We start from the raw sequence: 20,283 nt of genomic DNA, 5'->3' as shown, positions 1-20,283 counted from the left end.
AAACCTGTAGGCCATACTATGAGTCTAAGACCTTAGCCATTAGGCCAGAGTAAGAGTTAAGACCTTAGCTATTAGGCCAGAGTAAGAGCTAAGACCTTAACCAGTAGGCCAGAGTAAGAGTTAAGACCTTAACCTGTAGGCCATAGTACGAGTCTAAGACCTTAGCTATTAGGCCAGAGTAAGAGTTAAGACCTTAACCAGTAGGCCAGAGTAAGAGTTAAAACCTTAACCTGTAGGCCAGAGTACGAGTCTAAGACCTTAGCTATTAGGCCAGAGTAAGAGTTAAGACCTTAGCTATTAGGCCAGAGTAAGAGTTAAGACCTTAACCATTAGGCCAGAGTACGAGTCTAAGACCTAAGCTATTAGGCCAGAGTAAGAGTCTTAGACCTTAGCTATTAGGCCAGAGTAAGAGTTAAGACCTTAACGATTAGGCCAGAGTGCGAGTCTAAGACCTTAGCTATTAGGCCAGAGTAAGAGTTAAGACTTTAACCATTAGGCCAGAGTACGAGTCTTAGACCTAAGCTATTAGGCCATAGTAAGAGTTAAGACCTTAACCAGTAGGCAAGAGTACAAGTCTAAGACCTTAGCTATTAGGCCAGAGTAAGAGTTAAGACCTTAACCATTAGGCCAGAGTATGAGTCTAAGACCTTAGCTATTAGGCCAGAGTAAGAGTTAAGACCTTAGCTATTGGGCTAGAGTAAGAGTTAAGACCTTAACCGTTAGGCCAGAGTACGAGTCTAAGACCTTAGCTATTAGGCCAGAGTAAGAGTTAAGACCTTAACCTGTAGGCCATAGTACGAGTATGAGACCTTAGCTATTAGGCCAGAGTAAGAGTTAAGAACTTAGCTATCAGGCCAGAGTAAGAGTTAAGACCTTAACCAGTAGGCCAGAGTAAGAGTTAAGAACTTAACCTGTAGGCCAGAGTAGGAGTTAAGACCTAAACCTGTAGGCCATACTATGAGTCTAAGACCTTAGCTAATAGGCCAGAGTATGAGTCTAAGACCTTAGCTATTAGGCCAGAGTAAGAGTTAAGACCTTAGCTATTAGGCCAGAGTAAGAGTTAAGACCTTAGCTATTAGGCCAGAGTAAGAGTTAAGACCTTAGCTATTAGGCCAGAGTACGAGTCTAAGACCTTAGCTATTAGGCCAGAGTAAGAGTTAAGACCTTAACCATTAGGCCAGAGTACGAGTCTAAGACCTTAGCTATTAGGCCAGAGTAAGAGTTAAGACCTTAACCAGTAGGCCAGAGAAAGAGTTAAGACCTTAACCAGTAGGCCAGAGTACGAGTCTAAGACCTTAGCTATTAGGCCAGAGTAAGAGTTAAGATCCTAACCATTAGACCAGAGTACGAGTCTAAGACCTTAGCTATTAGGCCAGACTAAGAGTTAAGACTTTAACCATTAAGCCAGAGTAAGAATAAAGACCTTAAACATTAGGCCAGAGAAAGAGTCTAAGACCTTAACCATTAGGCCGGAGTAAGAGCTAAGACCTTAACCATTAGGCCAGAGTAAGAGTCTAAGACCTTAACCATTAGGCCAGAGTAAGAGTTAAGACCTTAACCATTAGGCCAGAGTAAGAGTCTGGCCAGAGTAAGAGTTAAGACCTTTACCATTAGGCCAGATTAAGAGTCTAAGACCTTAACCATTAGGCCAGAGTAAGAGTTAAGACCTTAACCATTAGGCCAGAGTAAGAGTCTAAGACCTTAACCATTATGTCAGAGTAAGAGTCTAAGACCTTAGCTATTAGGCCAGACTAAGAGTTAAGACCTTAACCATCAGGCCAGAGTACGAGTCTAAGACCTTAGCTATTAGGCCAGAGTAAGAGTTAGGACCTTAACCATTAGGCCAGAGTACGAGTCTAACACCTTAGCTATTAGGCCAGAGTAAGAGTTAAGACCTTAACCATTAGGCCAGAGTATGAGTCTAAGACCTTAGCTATTAGGCCAGAGTAAGAGTTAAGACCTTAACCAGTAGGCCAGAGTAAGAGTTAAGACCTTAACCTGTAGGCCATAGTACGAGTCTAAGACCTCAGCTATTAGGCCAGAGTAAGAGTTAAGACCTTAGCTATTAGGCCTGAGTAAGAGTTAAGACCTTAACCATTAGGCCAGAGTACGAGTCTAAGACCTTAGCTATTAGGCCAGAGTAAGAGTTAAGACCTTAACCATAAGGCCAGAGTAAGAGTTAAGACCTTAACCATTAGGCCAGAGTACGAGTCTAAGACCTTAGCTATTAGGCCAGAGTAAGAGTTAAGACCTTAGCTATTAGGCCAGAGTAAGAGTTAAGACCTTAACCAGTAGGCCATAGTACGAGTCTAAGACCTTAGCTATTAGGCCAGAGTAAGAGTTAAGAACTTAACCTGTAGGCCATAGTACGAGTCTAAGACCTTAGCTATTAGGCCAGAGTAAGAGTTAAGACCTTAGCTATTAGGCCAGAGTAAGAGTTAAGACCTTAACCATTAGGCCAAAGTACGAGTCTAAGACCTTAGCTATTAGGCCAGAGTAAGAGTTAAGACCTTAGCTATTAGGCCAGAGTAAAAGTTAAGACCTTAACCAGTGTAGGAGAGTGGAATCTGACTAATGGTTGCCCCCAACTTTTTGCCTGGTATTTAAGTGGTTTTTGACTAGTCTGGCTGGGATCCTGCTATCCAGGACCCCAGCCTATCTGCTTTCTCCCTAAAACTGTTGTGAGTACTCTAGGTACAAACATAATTGGATGCTGGGCATGCCCTTCCAGTCCCTTGTAGATGGTACCCTAGGTACCCAGGGCATGGGTCCCCCAGTAGGCCTACCAGGGCTGCAGCACTTATTGTGCCACCCTGGGACAGCCACCCAAACTGACACCACCAGGCCACTACTGTAGCCTGGGTAAGGTGGTGCTAGCACCCCTTACAGGGACGTAGGTACCCTATGTCCCATACCATTACAACACATATACTCTCATAGGTCACCCCTATGGCAGGCCCTGGTAATCCTACAGGGCTGGGTGCTGAGGTATGTGTGAGGGGGGACCCCTACATGAGTAGGACCTCCCTGCAACCTTCGTAAAACCGTTACTGGGTTGTTTGTAGTGTAGCCATACCATATACTCTTACCGCATTATAAGTTATTGCGTCATCGCTGTAACTTGGGACTGGCTACACAGAACCATATCGTGTTTGGTGTCAAACATGAAGGAATCATACCCCCAGTCCAGCCATGGGCATGGGGGCACGATTCCCCCTTGCTAGGAGGGTGATATGGGAAAAGCGGTATATTTGAGACACCAATTTAAAAGTGCACGTGTACCACAAAATGGCTACTGTTCGCCACCTACACGACTCTGGCTGGCTGTTGCTGGGGAAAATCCCAGCCTCGCCAGCTGGACAATAGGGCTCCTGTGGCAGGGAGGTGCCAGCACCTCCCCAGACAGGATAATGTGGATTGGAACAGGGTGGGTGCACCAAATGTCCATTCAGAGTTGCACGTAGGCAGCTGCAGAGCCCCAATTCTGCATACACCGCCTGGAACCGGTTCAGGGGCATCCTGCCCCTCGCCCAGGCGGGAAACTCACAAAGGGGAGTGGGTGTAGCCACCCTTTCCCGCCTCTACTCTGATTGGCAGGCTCTATTTTGGACCATCCCCTAATCTTGGGGATATATGGGAATAACTTTGCCCTAGAGCCTCAGATTCGTCCAGAACTTCACAGAACTGACCTTCAACGAGCTGCTGCCCAGCTGACCGAAGAAATCTCCCTTGGGATAAAGGAGTTATCCCCCTGCTTGGCAGGCACCTAAAAGACTACAAGATACCCGGTTGGAACTTCGTTGCTCTCACGACCTTCAACGCCTTCCAGCAACCTCGAGGTGGGTCTCCAGTGCATCCCAGCGTCCTGTGAGCGTGCCCAGCAAGTCTGAGCACCCTGGACCATGTGGGTGTCGAGATCCCCACATACCCTGAGACACCGGCCACTTCTTGTCCAGCGCACGACCCCGACCAGTGGGGAAGTTGTGCTTTGGCCCATTTCTGAGCCAACCATCCAGCAGCATTTGTGCCAACCCTCAGCTCCCTGGCCCGCTCCGGTGGCCCGTGGGAGCCCTTTTACGCACTCCATTTTGCTGCCTTCCGCGGTCCCTTGTCCCTCGACTTGTGGGCCCTGACAGAGGACAATCTTTGCTTCTAAGAGTTCCCCTGGTTGCTCCAGGCCTGCTCTACGCTCCCTGCAAAGAAGAGCACCCTCAGACCTCATGGGTCTGCACCAGCAGCTGCTTTGTCTATTTTGCGTGGGTTGCGGTTGCCAAGGCTTAGTGGATCCAATCGGGACACTAACACCGCAGCGACCCTCAGCCAACGTGGGACAGTCGCCCTCCAGAAGCTGGCCTTCCTTGAAGCCTCCCGGAGCCCGTGACTGCAGAGCCCAGCTGTACTTCCTACACCTGAAGCACCCGACTTCCACGAGCTCCTTGCTGTGAGCTCCCTGGTCACTTGCTGTGACCCAGACTCTGTCCCCTCTGCTTTCAGGTTCATCTTTATCTTCTCTTCAACTTCAATCTTCACGACTTCAGCGACACTCGCAGCTAGCAGCAGTTTGGACTACTTTCCCATAGGAAATCAGCCCGCGACCCGACACCAGAATCGACCTATGCACCCGGCTTCCCTGGGGCAGGTAACAGTGGTACTTCGGTACTCCCGTGGTGGTGGGCTCTCCAAAGCCTTAAGTCTCAAGCCTTAACTTTGTACTGTTGCTAGAAGTGTCCTTTAACTTTAAATATTCAACCGCGACATTCTCCATAGGCTATCATTGCGATCCCGATAGCAGCTCTTTGCACTGCACGCGTCTCCCGTGGGTCCCCTTCCTCTTAACTGTGGGTGGATTCTGAAGGGGCAAGCGATCCTGAATGCCCTAGGCATTGCCTATAGAATTGTCGTGGTTCTTATACCACTATTTTAGTATATGGTTTGGTCCCCCCCTGGGGCCCATTGATTTCTGTGCTATTTATTGTGTTTAGAAATGCTTGTTTGAATTGTAACTTTGCCACTAGCCACATAAAGTGACTGTGGGATTCTGTCTAGAATAAATACATATATTTTATATATATACCTGTGTGGGCTACTCTTTCATTTGGTTATTCAAGAGGTTATTATGGTAAAACAATAAGCTTAACACTCCTTCAAGACTTAGCCTGAAGGCTGCTCTCCACAGCTACCACTAGGATAGCTTTCTTTAAAGGTTGTCTTAAACCTATCATCAATAGGAGTCGAATTGGACTGGTGCAAGGTGTCCCTATAACTAGGGACAGCATATGCCAGGCCAACTTCTCACAACCAGTAGGCCAGAGTAAGAGTTAAGACCTTAACCATTAGGCCAGAGTACGAGTCTAAGACCTTAGCTATTAGGCCAGAGTAAGAGTTAAGACCTTAACCAGTAGGCCAGTGTAAGAGTTAAGACCTTAACCATTAGGCCAGAGTACGAGTCTAAGACCTTAGCTATTAGGCCAGAGTACGAGTCTAAGATCTTAGCTATTAGGCCAGAGTAAGAGTTAAGACCTTAGCTATTAGGCCAGAGTAAGAGTTAAGACATTAGCTATTAGGCCAGAGTACGAGTCTAAGACCTTAGCTATTAGGCCAGAGTACGAGTCTAAGACCTTAGCTATGAGGCCAGAGTAAGAGTTAAGACCTTAGCTATTAGGCCAGAGTAAGAGTTAAGACCTTAGCTATTAGGCCAGAGTACGAGTCTAAAACCTTAGCTATCAGGCCATAGTACGAGTCTTACACCATAGCTATTAGGCCAGAGTAAGAGTTAAGACCTTAAACATTAGGCCAGAATACGAGTCTAAGACCTTAGCTATTAGGCAAGAGTAAGAGTTAAGACCTTAACCATTAGGCCAGAGTAAGAGTTAAGACCTTAACCATTAGGCAAGAGTATGAGTCTAAGACCTTAGCTATTAGGCCAGAGTAAGAGTTAAGACCTTAGCTATTAGGCCAGAGTAAGAGTTAAGACCTTAACCAGTAGGCCAGAGTAAGAGTTAAGACCTTCACCATTAGGCCAGAGTACGAGTCTAAGACCTTAGCTATTAGGCCAGAGTAAGAGTTAAGACCTTAACCAGTAGGCCAGAGTAAGAGTTAAGACCTTAACCATTTGGCCAGAGTACCAGTCTAAGACCTTAGCTATTAGGCCAGAGTAAGAGTTAAGACCTTAGCTATTAAGCCAGAGTAAGAGTTAAGACCTTAACCATTAGGCCAGAGTACGAGTCTAAGACCTTAGCTATTAGGCCAGAGTAAGAGTTAAGACCTTAACCAGTAGGCCAGAGTAAGAGTTAAGAACTTAACCTGTAGGCCATAGTACGGGTCTAAGACCTTAGCTATTAGGCCAGAGTAAGAGTTAAGACCTTAGCTATTAGGCCAGAGTAAGAGTTAAGACCTTAACCATTAGGCCAAAGTACGAGTCTAAGACCTTAGCTATTAGGCCAGAGTAAGAGTTAAGACCTTAGCTATTAGGCCATAGTAAAAGTTAAGACCTTAACCAGTAGGCCAGAGTAAGAGTTAAGACCTTAACCATTAGGCCAGAGTACGAGTCTAAGACCTTAGCTATTAGGCCAGAGTAAGAGTTAAGACCTTAACCAGTAGGCCAGTGTAAGAGTTAAGACCTTAACCATTAGGCCAGAGTACGAGTCTAAGACCTTAGCTATTAGGCCAGAGTAAGAGTTAAGACCTTAACCAGTAGGCCAGTGTAAGAGTTAAGACCTTAACCATTAGGCCAGAGTACGAGTCTAAGACCTTAGCTATTAGGCCAGAGTACTAGTCTAAGACCTTAGCTATTAGGCCAGAGTAAGAGTTAAGACCTTAGCTATTAGGCCAGAGTAAGAGTTAAGACCTTAGCTATTAGGCCAGAGTACGAGTCTAAGACCTTAGCTATTAGGCCAGAGTAAGAGTTAAGACCTTAACCAGTAGGCCAGTGTAAGAGTTAAGACCTTAACCATTAGGCCAGAGTAAGAGTTAAGACCTTAGCTATTAGGCCAGAGTAAGAGTTAAGACCTTAACCATAAGGACAGAGTATGAGTCTAAGACCTTAGCTATTAGGCCAGAGTAAGAGTTAAGACCTTAACCTGAAGGCCATAGTACGAGTCTAAGACCTTGGCTATTAGGCCAGAGTAAGAGTCAAGACCTTAACCATTAGGCCAGAGTAAGAGTTAAGACCTTAACCATTAGGCCAGAGTACGAGTCTAAGACCTTAGCTATTAGGCCAGAGTAAGAGTTAAGACCTTAGCTATTAGGCCAGAGTAAGACTTAAGACCTTAACCAGTAGGCCAGAGTAAGAGTTAAAACCTTAACCATTAGGCCAGAGTACGAGTCTAAGACCTTAGCTATTAGGCCAGAGTAAGAGTTAAGACCTTAACCATTAGGACAGAGTACAAGTCTAAGACCTTAGCTATTAGGCCAGAGTAAGAGTTAAGACCTTAACGATTAGGCCAGAGTGCGAGTCTAAGACCTTAGCTATTAGGCCAGAGTAAGAGTTAAGACTTTAACCATTAGGCCAGAGTACGAGTCTTAGACCTAAGCTATTAGGCCATAGTAAGAGTTAAGACCTTAACCAGTAGGCAAGAGTACAAGTCTAAGACCTTAGCTATTAGGCCAGAGTAAGAGTTAAGACCTTAACCAGTAGGCCAGAGTACAAGTCTAAGACCTAAGCTATTAGGCCAGAGTAAGATTTAAGACCTTACCCATTAGGCCAGAGTACGAGCCTAAGACCTTAGCTATTAGGCCTGAGTAAGAGTTAAGACCTTAGCTATTAGGCCAGAGTAAGAGTTAAGACCTTAGTTATTAGGCCAGAGTAAGAGTTAAGACCTTAACCAATAGGCCAGAGTAAGAGTTAAGACCTTAACTATTAGGCCAGAGTACGAGTCTAAGACCTTAGCTATTAGGCCAGAGTAAGAGTTAAGACCTTAGCTATTAGGCCAGAGTAAGAGTTAAGACCTTAGCTATTAGGCCAGAGTACGAGTCTAAGACCTTAGCTATCAGGCCATAGTACGAGTCTTACACCATAGCTATTAGGCCAGAGTAAGAGTTAAGACCTTAACCATTAGGCCAGAATACGAGTCTAAGACCTTAGCTATTAGGCCAGAGTAAGAGTTAAGACCTTAACCATTAGGCCAGAGTAAGAGTTAAGACCTTAACCATTAGGCAAGAGTATGAGTCTAAGACCTTAGCTATTAGGCCAGAGTAAGAGTTAAGACCTTAGCTATTAGGCCAGAGTAAGAGTTAAGACCTTAACCATTATGCCAGAGTAAGAGTTAAGACCTTAGCTATTAGGCCAGAGTAAGAGTTAAGACCTTAACCATTAGGCCAGAGTATGAGTCTAAGACCTTAGCTATTAGGCCAGAGTAAGAGTTAAGACCTTAACCAGTAGGCCAGAGTAAGAGTTAAGACCTTAACCATTAGTCCAGAGTACGAGTCTAAGACCTTAGCTATTAGGCCAGAGAAAGAGTTAAGACCTTAGATATTAGGCCAGAGTAAGAGTGAAGACCTTAACCATTAGGCCAGAGTACGAGTCTAAGACCTTAGCTATTAGACCAGAGTAAGAGTTAAGACCTTAACCATTAGGCCAGAGTACGAGTCTAAGACCTTAGCTATTAGGCCAGAGTAAGAATTAAGACCTTAGCTATTAGGCCTGAGTAAGAGTTAAGACCTTAGCTATTAGGCCAGAGTACGAGTTAAGACCTTAACCAGTAGGCCAGAGTAAGAGTTAAGACCGTAACCTGTAGGCCAGAGTAGGAGTTAAGACCTAAACCTGTAGGCTATACTATGAGTCTAAGACCTTAGCTCTTAGGCCAGAGTAAGAGTTAAGACCTTAGCTATTAGGCCAGAGTAAGAGCTAAGACCTTAACCAGTAGGCCAGAGTAAGAGTTAAGACCTTAACCTGTAGGCCATAGTACGAGTCTAAGACCTTAGCTATTAGGCCAGAGTAAGAGTTAAGACCTTAACCAGTAGGCCAGAGTAAGAGTTAAAACCTTAACCTGTAGGCCAGAGTACGAGTCTAAGACCTTAGCTATTAGGCCAGAGTAAGAGTTAAGACCTTAGCTATTAGGCCAGAGTAAGAGTTAAGACCTTAACCATTAGGCCAGAGTACGAGTCTAAGACCTAAGCTATTAGGCCAGAGTAAGAGTCTTAGACCTAAGCTATTAGGCCATAGTAAGAGTTAAGACCTTAACCTGTAGGCCATAGTACGAGTCTAAGACCTTAGCTATTAGGCCAGAGTAAGAGTTAAGACCTTAACCAGTGGGCCAGAGTAAGAGTTAAGACCTTAACCTGTAGGCCAGAGTAAGAGTTAAGACCTTAACCTGTAGGCCAGAGTACGAGTCTAAGACCTTAGCTATTAGGCCAGGGTAAGAGTTAAGACCTTATCCAGTAGGCCAGAGTAAGAGTTACGACCTTAGCTATTAGGCCAGAGTAAGAGTTAAGACCTTAAGCAGTAGGCCAGAGTAAGAGTTAAGACCTTAACCTGTAGGCCATAGTACGAGTCAAAGACCTTAGCTATTAGGCCAGAGTAAAAGTTAAGACCTTAACCAGTAGGCCAGAGTAAGAGTTAAGAACTTAACCTGTAGGCCAGAGTAAGAGTTAAGACCTTAACCTGTAGGCCATAGTACGAGACTAAGACCTTAGCTATTAGGCCAGAGTAAGAGTTAAGACCTTAGCTATTAGGCCAGAGTAAGAGTTAAGACCTTAACCATTAGGCCAGAGTACGAGTCTAAGACCTTAGCTATTAGGCCAGATTAAGAGTTAAGACCTTAGCTATTGGGCTAGAGTAAGAGTTAAGACCTTAACCGTTAGGCCAGAGTACGAGTCTAAGACCTTAGCTATTAGGCCAGAGTAAGAGTTAAGACCTTAACCTGTAGGCCATAGTACGAGTATGAGACCTTAGCTATTAGGCCAGAGTAAGAGTTAAGACCTTAGCTATTAGGCCAGAGTAAGAGTTAAGACCTTAACCATTAGGCCAGAGTACGAGTCTAAGACCTTAGCTATTAGGCCAGAGTAAGAGTTAAGACCTTAGCTATTAGGCCAGAGTAAATGTTAAGACCTTAACCAGTAGGCCAGAGTAAGAGTTAAGACCTTAACCATTAGGCCAGAGTACGAGTCTAAGACCTTAGCTATTAGGCCAGAGTAAGAGTTAAGACCTTAACCAGTAGGCCAGTGTAAGAGTTAAGACCTTAGCCATTAGGCCAGAGTACGAGTCTAAGACCTTAGCTATTAGGCCAGAGTAAGAGTTAAGACCTTAGCTATTAGGCCAGAGTACGAGTCTAAGACCTTAGCTATTAGGCCAGAGTAAGAGTTAAGACCTTAACCATTAGGCCAGAGTACGAGTCTAAGACCTTAGCTATTAGGCCAGAGTAAGAGTTAAGACCTAAACCAGTAGGCCAGAGTAAGAGTTAAGACCTTAACCAGTAGGCCAGAGTACGAGTCTAAGACCTTAGCTATTAGGCCAGAGTAAGAGTTAAGATCCTAACCATTAGACCAGAGTACGAGTCTAAGACCTTAGCTATTAGGCCAGACTAAGAGTTAAGACCATAGCTATTAGGCCAGAGTATGAGTCTAAGAGCTTAGCTATTAGGCCAGAGTAAGAGCTAAGACCTTAACTATTAGGCCAGAGTACGAGTGTAAGACCTTAGCTATTAGGCCAGAGTAAGAGTTAAGACCTTAGCTATTAGGCCAGAGTAAGAGTTAAGACTTTAACCATTAAGCCAGAGTAAGAGTCTAAGACCTTAACCATTAGGCCAGAGTAAGAGTTAAGACCTTAACCATTAGGCCAGAGTAAGAGTCTAAGACCTTAACCATTATGTCAGAGTAAGAGTCTAAGACCTTAGCTATTAGGCCAGACTAAGAGTTAACACCTTAACCATCAGGCCAGAGTACGAGTCTAAGACCTTAGCTATTAGGCCAGAGTAAGAGTTAAGACCTTAACCATTAGGCCAGAGTACGAGTCTAACACCTTAGCTATTAGGCCAGAGTAAGAGTTAAGACCTTAACCATTAGGCCAGAGTATGAGTCTAAGACCTTAGCTATTAGGCCAGAGTAAGAGTTAAGACCTTAACCAGTAGGCCAGAGTAAGAGTTAAGACCTTAACCTGTAGGCCATAGTACAAGTCTAAGACCTTAGCTATTAGGCCAGAGTAAGAGTTAAGACCTCAGCTATTAGGCCTGAGTAAGAGTTAAGACCTTAACCATTAGGCCAGATTACGAGTCTAAGACCTTAGCTATTAGGCCAGAGTAAGAGTTAAGACCTTAACCATTAGGCCAGAGTAAGAGTTAAGACCTTAACCATTAGGCCAGAGTACGAGTCTAAGACCTTAGCTATTAGGCCAGAGTAAGAGTTAAGACCTTAGCTATTAGGCCAGAGTAAGAGTTAAGACCTTAACCAGTAGGCCATAGTACAAGTCTAAGACCTTAGCTATTAGGCCAGAGTAAGAGTTAAGACCTTAACCAGTAGGCCAGAATAAGAGTTAAGAACTTAACCTGTAGGCCATAGTACGAGTCTTAGACCTTAGCTATTAGGCCAGAGTAAGAGTTAAGACCTTAGCTATTAGGCCAGAGTAAGAGTTAAGACCTTAACCATTAGGCCAAAGTACGAGTCTAAGACCTTAGCTATTAGGCCAGAGTAAGAGTTAAGACCTTAGCTATTAGGCCAGAGTAAAAGTTAAGACCTTAACCAGTAGGCCAGAGTAAGAGTTAAGACCTTAACCATTAGGCCAGAGTACGAGTCTAAGACCTTAGCTATTAGGCCAGAGTAAGAGTTAAGACCTTAACCAGTAGGCCAGTGTAAGAGTTAAGACCTTAACCATTAGGCCAGAGTACGAGTCTAACACCTTAGCTATTAGGCCAGAGTAAGAGTTAAGACCTTAACCATTAGGCCAGAGTATGAGTCTAAGACCTTAGCTATTAGGCCAGAGTAAGAGTTAAGACCTTAACCAGTAGGCCAGAGTAAGAGTTAAGACCTTAACCTGTAGGCCATAGTACAAGTCTAAGACCTTAGCTATTAGGCCAGAGTAAGAGTTAAGACCTCAGCTATTAGGCCTGAGTAAGAGTTAAGACCTTAACCATTAGGCCAGATTACGAGTCTAAGACCTTAGCTATTAGGCCAGAGTAAGAGTTAAGACCTTAACCATTAGGCCAGAGTAAGAGTTAAGACCTTAACCATTAGGCCAGAGTACGAGTCTAAGACCTTAGCTATTAGGCCAGAATAAGAGTTAAGACCTTAGCTATTAGGCCAGAGTAAGAGTTAAGACCTTAACCAGTAGGCCATAGTACAAGTCTAAGACCTTAGCTATTAGGCCAGAGTAAGAGTTAAGACCTTAACCAGTAGGCCAGAATAAGAGTTAAGAACTTAACCTGTAGGCCATAGTACGAGTCTAAGACCTTAGCTATTAGGCCAGAGTAAGAGTTAAGACCTTAGCTATTAGGCCAGAGTAAGAGTTAAGACCTTAACCATTAGGCTAAAGTACGAGTCTAAGACCTTAGCTATTAGGCCAGAGTAAGAGTTAAGACCTTAGCTATTAGGCCAGAGTAAAAGTTAAGACCTTAACCAGTAGGCCAGAGTAAGAGTTAAGACCTTAACCATTAGGCCAGAGTACGAGTCTAAGACCTTAGCTATTAGGCCAGAGTAAGAGTTAAGACCTTAACCAGTAGGCCAGTGTAAGAGTTAAGACCTTAACCATTAGGCCAGAGTACGAGTCTAAGACCATAGCTATTCGGCCAGAGTACGAGTCTAAGATCTTAGCTATTAGGCCAGAGTAAGAGTTAAGACCTTAGCTATTAGGCCAGAGTAAGAGTTAAGACCTTAGCTATTAGGCCAGAGTACGAGTCTAAGACCTTAGCTATTAGGCCAGAGTACGAGTCTAAGACCTTAGCTATCAGGCCATAGTATGCGTCTTACACCATAGCTATTAGGCCAGAGTAAGAGTTAAGACCTTAACTGAAGGCCATAGTACGAGTCTAAGACCTTGGCTATTAGGCCAGAGTAAGAGTCAAGACCTTAACCATTAGGCCAGAGTAAGAGTTAAGACCTTAACCATTAGGCCAGAGTACGAGTCTAAGACCTTAGCTATTAGGCCAGAGTAAGAGTTAAGACCTTAACCATTAGGACAGAGTACAAGTCTAAGACCTTAGCTATTAGGCGAGAGTAAGAGTTAAGACCTTAACGATTAGGCCAGAGTGCGAGTCTAAGACCTTAGCTATTAAGCCAGAGTAAGAGTTGAGACCTTAACCATTAGGCCAGAGTACGAGTCTTAGACCTAAGCTATTAGGCCATAGTAAGAGTTAAGACCTTAACCAGTAGGCAAGAGTACAAGTCTAAGACCTTAGCTATTAGGCCAGAGTAAGAGTTAAGACCTTAACCAGTAGGCCAGAGTACAAGACTAACACCTAAGCTATTAGGCCAGAGTAAGATTTAAGACCTTACCCATTAGGCCAGAGTACGAGCCTAAGACCTTAGCTATTAGGCCAGAGTAAGAGTTAAGACCTTAGCTATTAGGCCAGAGTAAGAGTTAAGACCTTAGTTATTAGGCCAGAGTAAGAGTTAAGACCTTAACCAATAGGCCAGAGTAAGAGTTAAGACCTTAACTATTAGGCCAGAGTACGAGTCTAAGACCTTAGCTATTAGGCCAGAGTAAGAGTTAAGACCTTAACCAGTAGGCCAGAGTAAGAGTTAAGACCTTAACCATTAGGCCAGAGTACGAGTCTAAGACCTTAGCTATTAGGCCAGAGTAAGAGTTAAGACCTTAACTATTAGGCCAGAGTACGAGTCTAAGACCTTAGCTATTAGGCCAGAGTAAGAGTTAAGACCTTAGCTATTAGGCCAGAGTAAGAGTTAAGACCTTAGCTATTAGGCCAGAGTATGAGTCTAAGACCTTAGCTATTAGGCCAGAGTAAGAGTTAAGACCTTAACCAGTAGGCCAGTGTAAGAGTTAAGACCTTAACCATTAGGCCAGAGTACGAGTCTAAGACCTTAGCTATTAGGCCAGAGTACGAGTCTAAGACCTTAGCTATTAGGCCAGAGTAAGAGTTAAAACCTTAGCTATCAGGCCAGAGTAAGAGTTAAGACCTTAGCTATTAGGCCAGAGTACGAGTCTAAGACCTTAGCTATTAGGCCATAGTACGAGTCTAAGACCTTAGCTATTAGGCCAGAGTAAGAGTTAAGACCTTAACGAGTCGGCCAGAGTAAGAGTTAAGACCTTAACCAGTAGGCCAGAGTACGAGTCTAACACCTTAGCTATTAGGCCAGAGTAAGAGTTAAGACCTTAACCAGTAGGCCAGAGAAAGAGTTAAGACCTTAACCATTAGACCAGAGTACGAATCTAAGACCTTAGCTATTAGGCCAGAGTAAGAGTTAAGACCTTAACCAGTAGGCCAGAGTAAGAGTTAAGACCTTAACCAGTAGGCCAGAGTATGAGTCTAAGACCTTAGCTATTAGGCCAGAGTAAGAGTTAAGACCTTAACCAGTAGGCCAGAGAAAGAGTTAAGACCTTAACCATTAGATCAGAGTACGAGTCTAAGACCGTAGCTATTAGGCCAGAGTAAGAGTTAAGACCTTAGCTATTAGGCCAGAGTAAGAGTTAAGACTTTAACCATTAAGCCAGAGTAAGAATAAAGACCTTAAACATTAGGCCAGAGAAAGAGTCTAAGACCTTAACCATTAGGCCGGAGTAGGAGCTAAGACCTTAACCATTAGGCCAGAGTAAGAGTCTAAGACCTTAATCATTAGGCCAGAGTAAGAGTTAAGACCTTAACCATTAGGCCAGATTAAGAGTCTAAGACCTTAACCATTAGGCCAGAGTAAGAGTAAGAGTTAAGACCTTAACCATTAGGCCAGAGTAAGAGTCTAAGACCTTAACCATTATGTCAGAGTAAGAGTCTAAGACCTTAACCATTAGGCCAGAGTAAGAGTTAAGACCTTAACCATTAGTCCAGAGTACGAGTCTAAGACCTTAGCTATTAGGCCGGAGTAGGAGCTAAGACCTTAACCATTAGGCCGGAGTAGGAGCTAAGACCTTAACCATTAGGCCAGAGTAAGAGTCTAAGACCTTAATCATTAGGCCAGAGTAAGAGTTAAGACCTTAACCATTAGGCCAGATTAAGAGTCTAAGACCTTAACCATTAGGCCAGAGTAAGAGTAAGAGTTAAGACCTTAACCATTAGGCCAGAGTAAGAGTCTAAGACCTTAACCATTATGTCAGAGTAAGAGTCTAAGACCTTAACCATTAGGCCAGAGTAAGTGTTAAGACCTTAACCAGTAGGCCAGAGTAAGAGTTAAGACCTTAACCATTAGTCCAGAGTACGAGTCTAAGACCTTAGCTATTAGGCCAGAGTAAGAGTTAAGACCTTAGCTATTAGGCCAGAGTAAGAGTTAAGACCTTAACCATTATGCCAGAGTAAGAGTTAAGACCTTAGCTATTAGGCCAGAGTAAGAGTTAAGACCTTAACCATTAGGCCAGAGTACGAGTCTAAGACCTTAGCTATTAGGCCAGAGTAAGAGTTAAGACCTTAACCAGTAGGCCAGAGTAAGAGTTAAGACCTTAACCATTAGGCCAGAGTACGAGTCTAAGACCTTAGCTATTAGGCCAGAGTAAGAGTTAAGACCTTAACCAGTAGGCCAGTGTAAGAGTTAAGACCTTAACCATTAGGCCAGAGTACGAGTCTAAGACCATAGCTATTCGGCCAGAGTACGAGTCTAAGATCTTAGCTATTAGGCCAGAGTAAGAGTTAAGACCTTAGCTATTAGGCCAGAGTAAGAGTTAAGACCTTAGCTATTAGGCCAGAGTACGAGTCTAAGACCTTAGCTATTAGGCCAGAGTACGAGTCTAAGACCTTAGCTATCAGGCCATAGTATGCGTCTTACACCATAGCTATTAGGCCAGAGTAAGAGTTAAGACCTTAACTGAAGGCCATACTATGAGTCTAAGACCTTAGCCATTAGGCCAGAGTAAGAGTTAAGACCTTAGCTATTAGGCCAGAGTAAGAGCTAAGACCTTAACCAGTAGGCCAGAGTAAGAGTTAAGACCTTAACCATTAGTCCAGAGTACGAGTCTAAGACCTTAGCTATTAGGCCAGAGAAAGAGTTAAGACCTTAGATATTGGGCCAGAGTAAGAGTTAAGACCTTAACCATTAGGCCAGAGTACGAGTCTAAGACCTTAGCTATTAGGCCAGAGTAAGAATTAAGACCTTAGCTATTAGGCCTGAGTAAGAGTTAAGACCTTAGCTATTAGGCCAGAGTACGAGTTAAGACCTTAACCAGTAGGCCAGAGTAAGAGTTAAGACCTTAACCTGTAGGCCAGAGTAGGAGTTAAGACCTAAACCTGTAGGCCATACTATGAGTCTAAGACCTTAGCCATTAGGCCAGAGTAAGAGTTAAGACCTTAGCTATTAGGCCAGAGTAAGAGCTAAGACCTTAACCAGTAGGCCAGAGTAAGAGTTAAGACCTTAACCTGTAGGCCATAGTACGAGTCTAAGACCTTAGCTATTAGGCCAGAGTAAGAGTTAAGACCTTAACCAGTAGGCCAGAGTAAGAGTTAAAACCTTAACCTGTAGGCCAGAGTACGAGTCTAAGACCTTAGCTATTAGGCCAGAGTAAGAGTTAAGACCTTAGCTATTAGGCCAGAGTAAGAGTTAAGACCTTAACCATTAGGCCAGAGTACGAGTCTAAGACCTAAGCTATTAGGCCAGAGTAAGAGTCTTAGACCTTAGCTATTAGGCCAGAGTAAGAGTTAAGACCTTAACGATTAGGCCAGAGTGCGAGTCTAAGACCTTAGCTATTAGGCCAGAGTAAGAGTTAAGACTTTAACCATTAGGCCAGAGTACGAGTCTTAGACCTAAGCTATTAGGCCATAGTAAGAGTTAAGACCTTAACCAGTAGGCAAGAGTACAAGTCTAAGACCTTAGCTATTAGGCCAGAGTAAGAGTTAAGACCTTAACCATTAGGCCAGAGTATGAGTCTAAGACCTTAGCTATTAGGCCAGAGTAAGAGTTAAGACCTTAGCTATTGGGCTAGAGTAAGAGTTAAGACCTTAACCGTTAGGCCAGAGTACGAGTCTAAGACCTTAGCTATTAGGCCAGAGTAAGAGTTAAGACCTTAACCTGTAGGCCATAGTACGAGTATGAGACCTTAGCTATTAGGCCAGAGTAAGAGTTAAGAACTTAGCTATCAGGCCAGAGTAAGAGTTAAGACCTTAACCAGTAGGCCAGAGTAAGAGTTAAGAACTTAACCTGTAGGCCAGAGTAGGAGTTAAGACCTAAACCTGTAGGCCATACTATGAGTCTAAGACCTTAGCTAATAGGCCAGAGTATGAGTCTAAGACCTTAGCTATTAGGCCAGAGTAAGAGTTAAGACCTTAGCTATTAGGCCAGAGTAAGACTTAAGACCTTAGCTATTAGGCCAGAGTAAGAGTTAAGACCTTAGCTATTAGGCCAGAGTACGAGTCTAAGACCTTAGCTATTAGGCCAGAGTAAGAGTTAAGACCTTAACCATTAGGCCAGAGTACGAGTCTAAGACCTTAGCTATTAGGCCAGAGTAAGAGTTAAGACCTTAACCAGTAGGCCAGAGAAAGAGTTAAGACCTTAACCAGTAGGCCAGAGTACGAGTCTAAGACCTTAGCTATTAGGCCAGAGTAAGAGTTAAGATCCTAACCATTAGACCAGAGTACGAGTCTAAGACCTTAGCTATTAGGCCAGACTAAGAGTTAAGACTTTAACCATTAAGCCAGAGTAAGAATAAAGACCTTAAACATTAGGCCAGAGAAAGAGTCTAAGACCTTAACCATTAGGCCGGAGTAAGAGCTAAGACCTTAACCATTAGGCCAGAGTAAGAGTCTAAGACCTTAACCATTAGGCCAGAGTAAGAGTTAAGACCTTAACCATTAGGCCAGAGTAAGAGTCTGGCCAGAGTAAGAGTTAAGACCTTTACCATTAGGCCAGATTAAGAGTCTAAGACCTTAACCATTAGGCCAGAGTAAGAGTTAAGACCTTAACCATTAGGCCAGAGTAAGAGTCTAAGACCTTAACCATTATGTCAGAGTAAGAGTCTAAGACCTTAGCTATTAGGCCAGACTAAGAGTTAAGACCTTAACCATCAGGCCAGAGTACGAGTCTAAGACCTTAGCTATTAGGCCAGAGTAAGAGTTAGGACCTTAACCATTAGGCCAGAGTACGAGTCTAACACCTTAGCTATTAGGCCAGAGTAAGAGTTAAGACCTTAACCATTAGGCCAGAGTATGAGTCTAAGACCTTAGCTATTAGGCCAGAGTAAGAGTTAAGACCTTAACCATAAGGCCAGAGTAAGAGTTAAGACCTTAACCATTAGGCCAGAGTACGAGTCTAAGACCTTAGCTATTAGGCCAGAGTAAGAGTTAAGAACTTAACCTGTAGGCCATAGTACGAGTCTAAGACCTTAGCTATTAGGCCAGAGTAAGAGTTAAGACCTTAGCTATTAGGCCAGAGTAAGTGTGAGAAGTTGGCCTGGCATATGCTGTTCCTAGTTATAGGGACACCTTGCACCAGTCCAATTCGACTCCTATTGATGATAGGTTTAAGACAACCTTTAAGAAAGCTATCCTAGTGGTAGCTGTGGAGAGCAGCCTTCAGGCTAAGTCTTGAAGGAGTGTTAAGCTTATTGTTTTACCATAATAACCTCTTGAATAACCAAATGAAAGAGTAGCCCACACAGGTATATATATAAAATATATGTATTTATTCTAGACAGAATCCCACAGACACTTTATGTGGCTAGTGGCAAAGTTACAATTCAAACAAGCATTTCTAAACACAATAAATAGCACAGAAATCAATGGGCCCCAGGGGGGGACCAAACCATATACTAAAATAGTGGTATAAGAACCACGACAATTCTACAGGCAATGCCTAGGGCATTCAGGATCGCTGGCCCCTTAAGAATCCACCCACAGTTAAGAGGAAGGGGACCCACGGGAGGCGTGTGCAGTGCGAGAAGCTGCTGTCGGGATCGCAATGTTAGCCTATGGAGAATGTCGCGGTTGAATAATTAAGGTTTAAGGACACTTCTAACAACAGTACAAAGTTAAGGCTTGGGACTTAAGGCTTTGGAGAGCCCACCACCACGGAAGTACCGAAGTACCACTGTTACCTGCCCCAGGGAAGCCGGGTGCATAGGTCGATTCTGGTGTCGGGTCGCGGGCTGATTTTCTATGGAAAAGGAGTCCAAACTGCTGCTAGCTGGAAGTGTCGCTGAAGTCGTGAAGATTAAAGTTGAAGAAAAGACAAAGATGAACCTGAAAGCAGAGGGGACAGAGTCTGGGTCACAGCACAGTGACCAGGGAGCTCACAGGAAGGAGCTCGTGGATGTCGGGTGCTTCAGGTGTGGAAGGTACAGCTGGGCTCTGCAGTCACGGGCTCCGGGAGGCTTCAAGGAAGGCCAGCTTCTGGAGGGCGACTGTCCCACGTCGGCTGAGGGTCGCTGCGGTGTTAGTGTCCCGATTGGATCCACTAAGCATTGGCAACCGCAACCCACGCAAGATGAACGAAGCAGCTGCTGGTGCAGACCCACGTGGTCTGAGGGTGCTCTCCTTTGCAGGGAGCGTAGAGCAGGCCTGGAGCAACCAGGGGAACTCTTAGAAAGGAAGATTGTCCTCCGTCAGGGCCCACAAGTCGAGAGACAAGGGACCGCGGAAGGCAGCAAAATGGAGTGCGTAAAAGGGCTCCCACGGGCCACCGGAGCGGGCCAGGGAGCTGAGGGTCGGCACAAATGCTGCGTGAAGGTTGGCTCAAAAATGGGCCAAAGCACAACTTCCCCACTGGTCGGGGTCGTGTGCTGGACAAGAGGTGGCCGGTGTCTCGGGGTATGCGGGGATCTCGGCACCCACGTGGTCCAGGGTGCTCAGACTTGCTGGGCACGCTCACAGGACGCTGGGATGCACTGGAGACCCACCTCGAGGTTGCTGGAAGGCGTCGAAGGTCGTGAGAGCAACGAAGTTCCAACCGGGTATCTTGTAGTCTTTTAGGTGCCTGCCAAGCAGGGGGATAACTCCTTTATCCCAAGGGAGATTTCTTCAGTCAGCTGGGCAGCAGCTCGTCGAAGGTCAGTTCTGTGAAGTCCTGTACGAATCTAAGGCTCTAGGGCAAAGTTATTCCCATATATCCCCAAGATTAGGGGATGGTCCAAAATAGAGCCTACCAATCAGAGTAGAGGCGGGAAAGGGTGGCTACACCCACTCCCCTTTGTGTGTTTCCCGCCTGGGCGAGGGGCAGGATGCCCCTGAACCGGTTCCAGGCGGTGTATGCAGAATTGGGGCTCTG

Source organism: Triturus cristatus, chromosome 6 (assembly GCF_964204655.1).
Source record: "Triturus cristatus chromosome 6, aTriCri1.1, whole genome shotgun sequence".
Taxonomy (NCBI): Eukaryota; Metazoa; Chordata; class Amphibia; order Caudata; family Salamandridae; genus Triturus; species Triturus cristatus.
The sequence above is the reverse complement of the archived record's forward strand: the minus strand, read 5'-3'. Positions refer to the sequence as shown.